Below are 14,170 nucleotides of genomic sequence, written 5' to 3'. Positions count from 1 at the left end.
TTACAGCTTAAGGAAGGGAGGAAGGAGAAGCCAAAGGGAGAGAAAACTAGCCCAAGTGACAACGGGAGGAGAATGAGGCGATTTATCAACACACAATTGGTTGATAAAGACTTTAAATAGTGTATAACTACTAAAATAATGTATAAATATTAAAATAAATATAGTGCCCTTACTTCGTGGATTTTCACTTATTGCGGGTGGTCCTAGAACCTAACCTCAGCAATAAGTGAGAGAACACTATAGTCATTTACACCTATTATAAATCAGTTGGAAAATGTAAGAATTGTTGGTTTTTTATAGAATGAAAGAAATGAAATTCCAACATACATCAATCAGGTTTTAAAAATAACTTGCCATTGTATGTCAGAAAATGTTTCACATAATTGATAAATTAACTGATTAGTTACTACCTATCCACGTTTGTATAATTATTTGTAGAAAACAGAAACGGAATGTGTGGCCTTCCAGATGCTCTTGGCAGACAGTTTCCCTAATCAACATTTTCAATTGGGAAAGAGGATTATATTTGCAGTCCAACAACGAGAAAACTACAAGCTCTCTTTATTCCCAACGTAAAACATAGACACGCCTAATTTGATTCTTATTCAGCTTCCTAGACTAGCACAGCATCTTTCCTATAAACTTCAAATTACTCTAACATAGGGTTTCTACAATGTAATTTTAAAAAATACATTCTATATTTACTTTTTCAAACGTTTGCAAATAGTTTCAAACATTTTAGGTATAAAACAGACTCTATTGCAGATTTTTTTTGCATATAAATTCTGACCTTACAGAGTATTAAGTGATCACAGAAAGTGAAACTCCAAGAGTTTTACTAAGTAATATATGATAGTCAAATATGAAAATATTCATTTTTTTTCCTTCACGTTTTATTTTCCAAGAACATAATGGATTTTGAAAATTGTATGTTTATGTTCTCACAATCTTTAGAATATTTGAAGATGCATATATTTAGTATATTGAAAGATGCAGTACTGAACACACTTTCTTAGGAGAAATCCTAATGTATTCACATTCAAGTTTGAATGAACATGCAACAGGAGGAATGAAAGTTAAGAAACACTTAAAAGAACCCTTCAAGTTATTTCAAAAGTAAATGTATAATTTTATTTGTGTTACTGATTTTTTTTTTAGCAAATAGTCCTCTGGGAAAGAGAAATCTGGAGTATGATTCAATATGATATACAAAAATAGCACTGTACCATACCTTTCTATTTCTTTTATTGATGTCCCTATGTTGGTCTTTCCGCTGTGCTCCTCCTGTCACTTACTTCCTCAGCTGGGGTTATAGGTACGAGTAGATACTTCATTCGACAGCTTGCCTGGCAGGAACCTTAGCAATTCTTTCTTTTTATCATCAGATGCCACAGCTTTAACCAAAAAGAAAAAGAGAGAGAGAGTGATAGGAGGGAGGGAGAAGAAAGGGAAGAAGAAGAGAGAGAAATGGTAATATAATTTAAGACATCGCCAACTTCTAAGCAGGAAACCTAATCGTAAATCTCCAAGAGAATTTTTAATCTGGGGAGCTTGCCTCCTTTTCCACGAAGAGAGCAGAGAAAGAACGGATAGCACAGTTCATGAGGCAAGGTATATTAGAAACTATTCATGGGGAAGACGCTGATGGAACAAAAGCCACTTGACTTGGCTGGATAGTGTGAACAATAGGATGGTGTTTTATTATGCCACAGTAGTTAGGCATGAATAATGCATGCATACATGGGGATAACGGCCACCCTGTTTGGACAGGGAAAAAAAGTGGCAACAGCATGCTCCCAGGGCTCTTTATTCAAGCCAGTCACCCTAAACAAAATAATGTTTACTAGCCTAGATACTGATCATGATGAGAAAGCAATAGCAAGCACTGAGGTGAAAGCTCAGTAGTAGTTTTGCAGTGAGAACACTGAAAACAGCACAGAGAATACAGGAGGGCCACGTACAACAGAGGCTGCATCTATGAATGGAGTTTGACACCACTTTTAACTGCCATGGACCGATGCTATGGAATCATGGGCATTGTAGTTTTAGCCTTCTTTGCCAAAGTGAGGTGATGCCTTATTAAACTCCCAACTCCCAAGATGCCATAGCATTAAGTCGTGGCAGTTAGTCATGCCAAACTCCACAGTGTAGATGCACCCAAAAACAGTGCTCCTCCATTTTCAATAGACATCCAGCACCTGTATTTGATTATTTCTTAAAAAGTGCCATTTGTAACAATTCCAATTACTACCACAGTTATTATGACTCAAAGCCTTTTGAAAGTAATGTTTGATACTAGAAATGTTACTCATTATACGAGGGTTATCCAGAAAGTAGATTACGTTTTGGAATTAAAAATGAACAAAGTATAGGAGAAAACATTACCATATGCAGTTGAAAGCCACATCCAAATACCACTTCTCAACATAGTCGCCATTCAAATCTAGGCACTTATCATAGCGATAAATGAGCTTGGAAACTCCTCCCCCACAAAACTCTGCCGCTTGCGTCCTCAACGCAGTGTTTTGGCGATGATGCGCAGCTGTGGGGAGGGGTGACCAGCTGGTTGAGGACGCAAGCGGCAGAGTTTTGTGGGGGAGGAATTGCCAAGCTCATTCATCACTATGATAAGTACCTTAATCCCTCCTTATTATCCAAGATATTCGCTTATCCAAGCTTCTGCCGGCCCGTTTAGCTTGGAGAAGTGAGACTCTACTGTAGTTTAGAAAGCCTGTTTCTTTAACACAGGGAGTTCCAGTGCTGAACAGCTCTTACAGTCTTACTCATTGCATTACTTCTGAAATGTAACTTAATTTATCTGCAGCTACCCCAGGAAGTTCACTTTTGTTACCCCTTCCTTCTAAGCACAAATGAAATTCAATTACAGTCTAGCAAGGCTGTTTCTCTACTAGTGCAGTCCAGCACTTGCGTATTCAGAAGTAAGTCCCATTTGAATTACCAGGTTAAGTGCCTACAAGATTGTTTCCTAAAAGTAGCATCTTCACTAAACTTCCCTTTCAAAGTACTGTTAATTAAGCAATACTCCCTGAGAAACCTCTTATTATCAGCAGTGTGAAGATGGGTTTTTAAGTTCCCCTCAGGCTTTGAAAGCTTAAGCAAACGAGTTACTAAAAGGAGAATCAGTTTTGTTCAGCTGGATTTCTTCTTGCTAGTCAGGAAAAGGCACATAGCATTCCTTGCATTCTTCTACTTGGGCCAAAAGTTTGCTTTTTTTGGCACAATTAGTGGTTGACCTCCAAAAGAAAAAGTATTTGTTGTTTATTCATTCAGCCACTTCCGACTCTTCGTGAACTCATGGAGCAGCCCACGCCAGAACTCCCTATCGGCTGTGGCCACCCCCAGCTCCTTCAAGGTCAAGCCAGTCACTTAAGGATACCATCCATCCATCTTGTCCTTGGCTGGCCCCTCTTCCCTTTTCCTTCCAATTTGCCCAGCATCATTCTCTTCTTCAAGCTTTCCTGTCTTCTTATGATGTCGCCAAGTAGTTCATCTTTGTCTCTAATATCCTTCCCTTCAGTGAGCAGTCAGGCATTATTTCCTGGAGGATGAACTGGTTGGATCTTCTCTTGGTCCAAGGCACTCTCAGGATTTTCCTCCAACACCACAGTTCAAAAGCATCTATCTTCCTTTGCTCAGCCTTCCTTAAGGTCCAGCTCTCGCATCCATAGGTTACTATGGGGAATTCCATTGCTTTAACTATGCGAATCTTAGTTGCCAGTGTCATGTCTCTACTCTTCACTATTTTATTGAGATTGGTCATTGCTCTCCTCTCAAGAATTAAATGTCTTCTGACTTCTGGTTGCAGTCTGCGTCTGCAGTAATCTTTGTGCCTGGAAATGCAAAGCCTGTCACTGCCGCCACGTTTTCTCCCTCTTTCCTTACCTAGTTTATCCATACCTCACAACCTCTGAGGATGCCTGCCATAGATGTGGGCGAAACGTCAGGAGAGAATACTTCTGGAACATGGCCACACAGCCCGTTCGACAACACATTTTCTCCCTCTATTTGCCAGTTATCAACCAGTCTGTTTGCCATAATCTTGGTTTTTTATGTTTAACTGCAACCCAGCTTTTGCCCTTTCTTCTTTCACCTTGGTGATAAGGCTCCTCGGCTCCTCCTCGCTTTCAGTCGCCAAAGTGGTATCATCTGCATACTTAAGGTTGTTAATGTTTCTTCCAGCAATTTTAACTCCAGCCTTGGATTCATAGAATCATAGAATAATAGAATAGTAGAGTTGGAAGAGACCTCATGGGCCATCCAGTCCAACCCCCTGCCAAGAAGCAGGAAATCACATTCAAAGCACCCCCGACAGATGGCCATCCAGCCTCTGCTTAAAAGCCTCCAAGGAAGGAGCCTCCACCACAGCCCGGGGGAGAGAGTTCCACTGCCGAACAGCCCTCACAGTGAGGAAGTTCTTCCTGATGTTCAGGTAGAATCTCCTTTCCTGTAGTTTGAAGCCATTGTTCCATGTCCTAGTCTGCAGGGCAGCAGAAAACAAGCTTGCTCCCTCCTCCCTATGACTTCCCTTCACGTATTTGTACATGGCTATCATGTCTCCTCTCAGCTTTCTCTTCTGCAGGCTAAACATGCCAAGCTCTTTAAGCCGCTCCTCATAGGGCTTGTTCTCCAGACCCTTAATCATTTTAGTCGCCCTCCTCTGGACGCTTTCCAGCTTGTCAACATCTCCCTTCAACTGCAGTGCCCAAAATTGGACACATTCTAGGTGTGGTCTGACCAAGGCAGAATAGAGGGGGAGCATGACTTCCCTGGATCTAGATGCTATACCCCTATTGATGCAGGCCAGAATCCCGTTGGCTTTTTTAGCTGCTGCATCACATTATTGGCTCATGTTTAACTTGTTGTCCACGAGGACTCCAAGGTCTTTTTCACACACACTGCTGTCAAGCCAGGCGTCCCCCATTCTGTATCTTTGATTTCCATTTTTTCTGCCGAAATGAAGTATCTTGCATTTGTCCCTGTTGAACTTCATTTTGTTAGTTTCGGCCCATCTCTCTAGTCTGTCAAGATCGTTTTGAATTCTGCTCCTATCTTCTGGAGTGTTAGCTATCCCTCCTAGTTTTGTGTCGTCTGCAAACTTGATGATCGTGCCTTCTAACCCTTCGTCTAAGTCGTTAATAAAGATGTTGAACAGAACTGGGCCCAGGACAGAGCCCTGCGGCACTCCACTTGTCACTTCTTTCCATGATGAAGACGACGCATTGGTGAGCACCCTTTGAGTTCGTTCGCTTAGCCAATTACAGATCCACCTAACAGTAGTTTTGTCTAGCCCACATTTTACTAGTTTATTTGCCAGAAGGTCGTGGGGGAATTTGTTGAAGGCCTTACTGAAATCCAGGTAGGCTACATCCACAGCATTCCCTGTATCGACCCAACTCGTAACTCTATCGAAAAAAGAGATCAGATTAGTCTGGCATGACTTGTTTTTTGTAAATCCGTGTTGACTATTAGCAATGACCGCATTTGTTTCTAAGTGTTCACAGGATTCATCAAGCCCTACACATCGCATGATGTGTTCTGCAAAGAAGTTGAATAAGTAGGGTGAGAGTATACAGCCCTATTGTACTCCTTTCATAATCTTAAACCAGTCTGGTGTGCTGTGGTCTGTTCTTACTGTATGTTTTTTAGGGAAAAGTATGTTTTAGGGAAAGGAGACAGATTGCATTACCATGTCCCACAAACATTGTAACACACTGGACAATATTCAGATCTTTCAGTCTTTCACCCTACTTTCCCCGAAAGCATAAGTCTGCAATATTTATCATTCTAAGCAAGGTGCCCGATGGAAGTCTCACTTGTCACTTCCACTGCCTTTGGAGGAGGTCACGTTTCCTAGTGAGGTAGATCTTGTTGGTTAGTTTTCAGTTCACATCACTGCTTTCCTTTTGAAACGTATGTTATTAGCACAGTGGGACCCTGTTACTTGTATGACATCAACCCAACTCTGACATCTCTTAACAACTGTTTTTGCGATGTCATATGCCTAGAACAATAGTCAAACTTGTTAAATGAACAGGCCAGGAAAAGTAAAGAAAATTCAAGCAAAACCAAGAATTTAAAGTTATTCCATTGGCAAAAGCTTTCTCCTTTTTACTCAGGAGCGCAGAGTAATGGTGTGTGTGAGAAAGAGCTCTAAAGGGAGAAAAAGCTACCTTTGTCATCATACTTTTAAAAAGAGCTTGTATGCCAATTTAAAAAGAACTGCTATTTCAGCAATTTCTTAAATAACCTGTTCCTTTCTTCATAATCATCCAATATATTTCCTTCACCTTTTGACTATTTCAAGGCTTTTTAATAAAGTAGAATACTCAGGTTTTTGCCAGAATTATGGTTTAGAAAGCTCCTCAGAAATATATTATCGTTACATGCATTTAAAAAAGATTGAATTAATGTCGAATTCTGATTTGCTGGAGAAAGGTAAGGGAAAAGTCTTCACCTGCACTCTGCCTCCAAGCGCACTTTTCTTCCATTCAACCTCCTGAATGAATCTCCTAGTATTCTTTATCTCCATTAACACAATCACCAAGATAGCTATAAATCACATGTAAAAGCCCCATAGCAATGCATGTTAGTATATACATAAAACAGACTCTAACACTGTTCTCTCACCAGTTCATACTTGGTGCGCTCATTTCTTCAATTTTAGTTCCCACTTGATAGCTCTTATTCTTTACTTTTAAAGCTTCTCCTCCTTGTCTTCTCCCGTCTTCTCTCTCTCTTTTTCCCATTAGGATTCGAACAGACTGACTCTTTTGCCAATATGTTGATACATGCCTGAATACACTTGTAGAAAAGCAGCGTCTCCTTTTGTTTGGCTCTGGCTATGGCTGAGCGTCCTTCCACCCCAATAGGCAATGGCACCCCTCACAGTGGGAAGTTTCCAATTATTGCCAGAACAAATTAAACTGGGGCTTATCTGTTCCCTTCCTCTTTCAGTTGGAAATGGAAAGAGCTGGAGAACAAGACCAATTTTAACTGTTGACAATACAGCGTAGCAATAGATTGGATACAGCTAGTGCAAGTCATGTTATGGGCATGCTGCTTTTCAGAGAGAGATGGGCTCTGCATCATGAAGACTTTGAAACAGTCTTCCCGATCGGATGAAGAATGTCATAGTGTCCTTATAAGCTAACGAAGAATCAGCCCGTTTAGAAAGAAACAAGGCAGCTACAAAGGACTGATTTATTTCATGCAGCATGTGATTGAGAGCAGGGCACTGTCCAAATCATCCCTTGTTGATTAACAACCACGCGAATGCCTCAAAAATAGTTAGATTTTGATGTTACCATTTCTGATAATATTCATAATGGGGACCCAGTCAGACGAATATTAAGCATACACTCTATAATTGGATGCAGTGTATAACAGGCGAAGCCAAAACATGGTAGGCGAGGCCACCAATCTATATATATATAAAAGGGTAATGAAATTTCGGCCTAGGACAAAACAACAAAACGACACATCCCAGAAACACTAAACTTGGCAGCACAACCCCTCATCCATGCCTCTACGTACATAGAACAAAAAGAAAAGAAAAATAAAGTCCTAATTAGAGGGAGAGGAATAATTGTTTTTATCCAATTGCTGCCAGTTAGAAGGCTAAGCTCCGTCCACTTGGTCTCCTAGCAACCGACTCAGCCCGGGGGACAGGCAGAGTTAGGCCTCACTTAGGCCTCTTCCACACTGCCTATAAAATACAGATTATCTGAGTTTAACTGGATTATATGGCAGTGTAGACTCAAGGCCCTTCCACACAGCTATATAACCCATTTATAATGGACTTAATGCCAGGGGAAAACCTTTACCCTTTACCTTAACTACCACCAATTCCGCAATACTTTATTTCCCATACCACCATACTTCGCCACAGCAATGCGTGGCCGGGCACAACTAGTTATATTATATGTTTCCTTGCTGCCACCATTTATAACATACTAGCTTGAGGACCCGGTGGTGCCTGGGTTATTAGAAGGCATTATTTGTTTTGGGATGTTAGGTAATATCAATAAAGTTTGGTCTAGATCCATTGTCAGCTGGGTTCAGTGCTGTCTGGATAAGGGTGAACTACAACTTCCAGATTCCCAGGGCAATCACCCCAAATCCTGCCAGTATTCACAGTTGGCCATGTTGGGTCTGTGTGCCAAGTTTAGTCCAGCTTCGTCATTGGCTGGGTTCAGGGCTCTCTTGCCTTGATTGTTTTGATTGTTTTGTCTGTTTTCTGAGTGTTGTTCTTTATTTATTTTATATATTTTTTAAAAACCGATAGCCAGATTTTGTTCATTTTCATGGTTTCCTCCTTTCTTGTGGATTTCAGTGGCTTCTCTGTGTGGTTTGACATGGTGTTTGTTAGAGTGGTCCAGATTTCTGTGTTCTCAAATAATATGATGTGTTCAGGTTGGTTCATTAACTGCTCTGCTATGGACATTCCACAGACATATAAATCCCACTTGCCTAGTTTCCAATAGACCTCACAACCTCTGAGGATGCCTGCCATAGAAGTGGGTGAAACATCAGGAGAGAACATGGCCATATAGCCCAGAAAACTCGCAGCAATCCCAAATAAGCAGTGTTTTTAGTTACTTTTCAGAGGGCATTTTGAGGCATTTCACTACAAAAATGAGTTTCTTTCTTTGTACTGACATACAGTAAAATTATTGATTAGCCCTTAGGCCATATCTCTTTGTACTGACATGACAATGGGTTTCTTCTTTAAACATTGCAACAATTATTAGGAACACATTTAAAAGTTATTTTCTAAGCAATACCCTTCACCTTCTCAAGAAGAAATAATGGGAAGTTATCTCAAAATGTTCTCCTGACATGTTTCTTAACACCTACTGACGGCACAGTTAACCTATCTGTAATTTCTGTAGAGAATTTCAGAACAAAATGTCCCTGCCTACCCCTTACTCAGGATCCCAATTCAGATTTTGTCTCCCACACTTAACTTTTATGTATGGAAAAAGAACAGACCTAGTTACATGCTATGTCTTAAAAATAATTCATGAGGGCACACAGAAGACTGGGTGACTTGGAAGGTGCTGAATAGACTGAGCTCTGGAACCACGAGATGCAGAGCTAATATTAAGAAATGGGGTTACAAAGTGAAATCAACAACGTGCGAGTGTGGAGAGGAGCAGACCACAGACCACTTGCTACAATGCAGCCTGAGCTCTGCCACATGCATGGTGGAGGATCTTCTTGCATTGACACCAAAGGCACTCCAAGTGCCCAGCTTCTGGTCAAGGGAAATCTAGTATACAGTGTTCCTCATTACTTCGCAGTTCGCTTTTTGCAGATTTGCTGTTTTGCGGTTTTTCAATAAACTCTAAAAGAATATTATAAATAATAAAAAATTACAATTTACAGCCTAAGGAAGGGAGGAAAGAGAAGACAAAGGGAGAGAAAAGGAGTGCAAGCGGCAACGGGAGGAGAAGAGGCGATTTATCAAAACACAATTGGTTGATAAAGACTTAAAATAGTGTATAACTACTAAAATAACGTATAACTATTAAAATAAATATAGCGTCCCTACTTCACGGATTTTCACTTATTGCGGGTGGTCCTGGAACGTAATCCCCACAATAAGTGAGGGAGCACTGTAATGCCAAGTGTTTGACTTTGTTCGTATGTTTTTTTAAATATATTAAAACTGTACCCTCAGTTTAATTCTGACACGATAAAAATGAGTGTAATGGGATATGCCTTTCCTCTGCTCCCTGCAGAAGAAGAGACAAGCACTTCATACCTTAGAGTTCACCCTAATATTATGCAGAATTAGCCAGTTGTTTCAAATTGCTCATTTTGTAGCATCATAAAAATGCCTCATACAGATATTTGAGGCACCACTCCATGCAGTCATGCCGGCCACATGACCTTGGAGGTGTTTAAGAACAACGCCGGCTCTTCGGCTTGGAAATGGAGATGAACACCACACCCCAGAGTCAGACATGACTACACTTAATGTCAGGGGAAACCTTTACCTTATAGATATTTATTTAATTCTATATTTTTTTACCACCAAAGAGGAAGATTTTCTATCTTGATTGACCTTTATTAAATATGTTTCCTAAATAATGTAGATAATATGTATCTTAACAACGATGGCAGTAATAGGGTGCTAGCTGTTTCGGGCAGGTGTCTAAAAGGCTACATGCCTTGGGCTAGCCCTATGAAATCCTCTCCTTGAGACAGAAAAGGAAGATGTTTGGTTTGATCTGGCAGGGTTCTTATTTTGTTCAGTCTTTCCGTTTCCCTCTTTATCCTGACTTTTAGTTAAAATACTGTAGAAGTTTGCTAAACTGACTTAAATAGTCTTACAATCCCACCTGGTGACCCTTGCCTGAACAAGAACAAAGCTCTGTACTTAAAAGAAAATAGCACTGGAGTTTTGTTAAGGGGGAGACAAATTCCCAAAGAGGGTGATATATCATGGGTATGCCATTGCATATAGTGTTATAACACCATTAATACAGGTTGTCACATTTTAAGTGAGCTGTGATGAAGGCTATCCTGCTTTTTCTACATTAGATCTTTTCTGCGCAGAAATCTTTGGTGTGGAATGGCTTATAAATAAGAGTTAACAGGAACCGGACAGAGCATGGTGAGTGTTACAGTAACAAGAATTAATTACTTTCCAGAGAGCTGAACTATGTTCAACACCCCAAAGGCTTCTTCCAAGAAATGTAATGAGTCTGATGAAACTTTATGTTACATACTAGTATTAAAGACAAGATAATGGAAGGTTAAAAACTCAGACATAACTCACTATGCGTTATATTTCTGCATATTGGATTTCCTGTAAGCAGTAATCTGCCTCTTACTTAAAAAACACATATTAAGAACAAAGAAAAAGTGAATATGCAATATTATTATTGAGCCAAAATTAATCAATTAAGCTTAATTACTTCTATTGTGAATGTTCTTGGAATCTTGTACAGCAAGTGATATGCTAGATATGATGAATGACTTTCTCCATGCTTTTTCAAATAAAATATTTTATTTCAAGTAGTTCAGGGCTCAGGTCCAGCAAAAATTGATGGCAGTTTAGTCTTTTTGACATTAATGTGGAAAACTTAAGATAAACTAATTTCAAGTGCAACTAATCATAACCTTTTGGGATTGGGGCAATAATCTGTCAGTTTGAATAAGGGTGCATTAGGACATAGGCCTGCTTTCACTACCTCTATTCTGTATGATAGTTAAATCATAATTGGGAGCAATTTGGCTTTAGGCATGTTGGTGGTCATTTCCAGTAACCCAAAAGCAATAAAAAATATTTCAAACTCATGTGATGATAGTTCACTTTCCCTGGCTTTGTGCAACCATGAACTCTGAACTCAAGTTCTTATTTTAGAAATAAAGACCTTTCCAAAGCTCACCAGACCTGTGTCTGAAGTACATTTAATTTACAGATCAGGAAATTGCTTGTTCGGTTCATCCATGAACGTGTTAGTTGGCCTTAGTGATGAGGCAGGTCAAGTCATTCTGATGCTTTAGAGGAAGAAAGACATGGTGTTACTTTTTCTCTTATAGAGGCTGGCTGGACTGTCAGTTCAGCACTGGCAATAGACAATGAGGACAGAAAGTAAATTTGTAATTATTTGTTCCCAAGTCAAAAAACGGATTTACTGACAGATGGGAAACCTTGTCAGGAAAGAAAATAGACCACAAAGACCTTCGCGCAATTTTCTCGAATGTTCCCAAAAACATTAATGAAAAGGAAATATACTGCAGAGGAAAAGATGAAGTTTTTTCCTTCGCAAACTTTTTTCTGCACAGAATATAGATTATGCACAGAAATAGTTTTTTTCCTATGCAGGAATATACCCTAATTATTCATCTTTGCAGGGGGCCCTGGTGGCACAGTGCATTAAAGCGCTGAACTTCTGAACTTGCGGACCAAAAGGTCCCAGGTTCAAATCCCGGCAGCGGCATGAGCGCCCACTGTTAGCCCCAGCTCCTGCCATCCTAGCAGTTCGCAAACATGCAAATGTGAGTAGATCAATAGGTACCGGTCCGGCGGGAAGGTAACGGTGCTCCATGCAGTCATGCTGGCCACATGACCTTGGAGGTGTCTAAGGACAACACCAGCTCTTCGGCTTAGAAATTGAGATGAGCACCAACCCCCAGAGTCAGTCATGACTGGATTTAACGTCAGGGGAAACCTTTACCTTTACCTTTACCTATTCATCTTTGCATAAAACATACAATAGTCTGGAGGTACATCTACACTGACCACTTAGGTCAGATGGGCCCTGGATCAGCTCTTTGGCAGTCAAACGCTGCACAGAGTTAATCCGGGGTAATGTGGGCAAGGCCACTTTAATATAGCCTTGTCCAATGTTAACCAAATTTGGAGGATACTCTGAATTCTGGTTAGAACTGTCCTCATTACCATCCTGTATTTCTCATGGTTAGGCAGCAAGGAAACACAGAACGGTCCTTACTGTATCCTTTCATCTTCTGTGTAGTGGTGGTCTCAGGCTGTGACAAGCATCCTACCTGGAGTGACATCAGTTGGGTCAAAGGGGAAATCATAGAAGGGAGGGTGAGAGAAGGTGGGATTCCGTTTCTCTGCCCTCCCTCTTCCCTCTTTCCCTGTTGCCCTATCATTGTAGGCAATGACTGACAAGTAGGATCTGTGTCATGGCTGGTGACTGCTGAATGTTGAGGGTGGGAGGAAACGGTAAGGGAGGCTGACTGGTTGGGACTCTTCCTGCCTCTGAAGTGGTTGGAACCGATACAGCATACCAAGATACAAGACCGCTACAAACAGTAGTATATCAATTACAATGGGTTTTTTTTTAACCCAATAGTAATAGACATGTACAGTGTAACATAAATCTGTTTTATATATGAACTCTTATAACAATTATAGCCGCCTGGCAAGCGAAATGTATGGTCATTCAATAAGTGTCCCAAAGAAGCAACCCTATATGATTTGCAAGAGGCTTCTCTTTGAGGGCGCAGAGTCCTTACTCTTTTGTGAGAAGGATTTCCACGTAGAGGATTTTAAATTCCCAGACTGGTTTTGACTATCTAAAGCAGTGGTTCCCAAACTTATTTGGCCTACCACCCCCTTTCCAGAAAAAATATTACTCAGCGCCCCCTTGAAGGGCATGGCTTCTGCTCAAAAATGGGTGGCCAGGACTGGGATGGGTGGAGTTACAAGCTCTGAAGCAGGGCTGAGCTTCTATCCCTGTCCTGCGGCGCCTGCCAGGACACAGGAGGCGGGGCTAGAGGAGGGGGTGGGGCCTCTTCCCAAGTGCTTGACAGGGCTGAATCTCTATACAAGCGCCCTGTAACAAGCGCCTCAGGGGAGGTCTACAGAGGCTCAGCCCTGTCTGGCGCTCTTGGGAAGAGGCCCCGCCACAACCCTAGCCCCACCCTTTAGTCCTAAAGGGCCTCTCAAGAGTTGTATAGAGGCTTAGCCCTGTCTCAGGCTCTTGGAAGGAAACCCTGCCCCCTTCCCCAGCTCTGCCCTCTGTGTCCCAACAAGCGCCTCAGGAGAGGTATAGATTCTCAGCCCTGTCTTGGGCTCTTGGGAAGAAGCCACACCCACTCCTCTAGCTCCGCCACCTGTGTTCTCACAGGTGCCTCAGGGGCACAGCCCTGTCCCTGCCCCTCCCCTGGTCCCACCCCCGTGTCCTAATAGGTGCCATCACCGCCCCCCTGGATCGCTCCAGCACCCACCAGGGAGCAGTAGCACCCACTTTGGGAGTCACTGATCTAAAGTCTTCTTCAAGTGGAAAAATATGAATTTCACAGAATTCAATGGACATCAGGTTCTACAAAATTAAATATTCTACAGGTGGAATACAATGGTGTAGTGGACCTACGGGGAAAATACATAAGTTGACCCTGGTTTAATGGGCCAATGTAGATCCACCATAGGATTTACATCCCTAATGTACAGCATTCTTTATTGCACCTTACAGCAATACACTCTCTCCTGTGGCAATGCCTTGTGTCTTTGTAGTCAAACAAGTGATGCAATGAAACATGTAGCCAGAAGAACACAGACTAGCTTAGATGCTTCTTTGCCTGTCTGTGTGGTCAAGAGAATTTTTTTCAGGTATGATGAGAAAATTCAATTACAGTAGAGTCTCGCTTATCCAATTTTCACTCA

General features: G+C 41.3%; 1 protein-coding gene across 3 annotated transcripts in view; it reads right to left on the bottom strand.

The window, feature by feature from the left end:
- Window positions 1-14,170, bottom strand: part of cdh20 (cadherin 20) — a 282,549-nt gene that overhangs the window by 133,878 nt on the left and 134,501 nt on the right. Inside the window, exons 1-2 of one of the 3 annotated variants that reach the window (XM_062977644.1) lie at window positions 6,649-6,980; window positions 1,232-1,394 (exon numbers count right to left, since the gene is read on the bottom strand). The exons of 1 other annotated variant lie outside the window; for it this stretch is intronic. The gene's annotated coding sequence lies outside the window, so the exon portion shown is untranslated. Of the gene's footprint in view, window positions 1-1,231; window positions 1,395-6,648; window positions 6,981-14,170 lie in introns of those variants that run through there. One more of the 3 variants, XM_062977643.1, reaches the window with a different exon arrangement.

This window comes from Anolis carolinensis, chromosome 4 (genome assembly GCF_035594765.1).
Source record: "Anolis carolinensis isolate JA03-04 chromosome 4, rAnoCar3.1.pri, whole genome shotgun sequence".
In the NCBI taxonomy this organism is placed as follows: Eukaryota; Metazoa; Chordata; class Lepidosauria; order Squamata; family Dactyloidae; genus Anolis; species Anolis carolinensis.
The sequence above is the reverse complement of the archived record's forward strand: the minus strand, read 5'-3'. Positions and strand labels throughout refer to the sequence as shown.